This window comes from Elephantulus edwardii, unplaced genomic scaffold, assembly GCF_000299155.1.
Source record: "Elephantulus edwardii isolate Elephantulus edwardi_28Jun2011 unplaced genomic scaffold, EleEdw1.0 scaffold00210, whole genome shotgun sequence".
Classification (NCBI taxonomy): Eukaryota; Metazoa; Chordata; class Mammalia; order Macroscelidea; family Macroscelididae; genus Elephantulus; species Elephantulus edwardii.
The window spans coordinates 5,302,925-5,304,038 of record NW_006399960.1 but is presented as its reverse complement, the minus strand read 5'-3'; positions in this window follow the sequence as shown (position 1 = coordinate 5,304,038).

Sequence of the window (1,114 nt, the reverse complement as noted above, 5' to 3'; positions counted from 1 at the left end):
TGGCACAGGACAGAGCGGAGTTTAGGGCTGTTGTACATAGGGTCGCTATGAGTCGCAGGCGACTCGACGGGACATAACAACAACAACAACAACAATTTTTATAATTTCAGTTTTTATAGAGTGTTGGGTTTTCTTGCTGTACTTTTTCAGTTTTTGGGAGATGTTGGGTTAGAGAGTCAATGGTCGTTTGTTTCCTGCCTTTTGATGTGTTTGCTTATTGCTATAAATAGACCTCGGATTACTGCTTTGGCTGTTTCCCAGGGTTTTGGTAAGTGGTGTTTTCATTGTCTTTTTTTTTCAGGAGACTTTTTAATTTCATTTTCTATTTCTTCTAGTAATCATTCATGTTCAAGCAAGGTGTTGTTCAGCTTCCAAATGTATGGGGTTTTTTTCTCCCTTATCCTCTTGTTATTACTTTCTAATTTTGTAGCATTGTCTGAGAAGATGCTTTGTATTATTTGTATGATTTTGAGCTTCTTGATGCTTGTCTTGTGACCTAAAATGTGATCTATTCTGGAGAATGTTCCATGCACATTGAAAAGGATGGTATACTATGCTTTTTCTGGGTGCCTTAGCCTGTAAATTATCTATGAAATAGAATTGGTTTATTGTGTGGTTTAATTCATCAGTATTGTTGTTGAATTTGTTTCTGGTAATTCTATCTTTTCTTGAAAGGAGTGTATTGAGGTCTCCAAGTATATAGTAGTGTTGTGTATTTCCTTTTTCAGTTTTGTTAATGTTATATATATTTAGCAGGTCTTTCATTTGGTCCATAGATATTTATTTTTGTTATGTCCTCTTGTTCTGTTTACCCTTTAAGCATTATGTAGTGACCTTTCTTGTCTTTTGTGATGGTTTTTGCATTAAAATTGATCAGAAATTAGTATTACTACTCCTGCTTTTTTCTGGTTGCCATTTGCTTGGTATATTTTTCCCCCACCCTTTTATTTTTAGTCTTTATCTTCATTTTTTAAAAAATTCATTTCAACGAACATCTACAGAGGTTTTGGACTTCCATTCATTCATTTTTGCACTTTTCTCCCCACCCACCCCACCCCCAGTTCGCTCCTCTCCTTGAAAAGCAAAAGAAAAACTTCTTCATTGGTACACAATC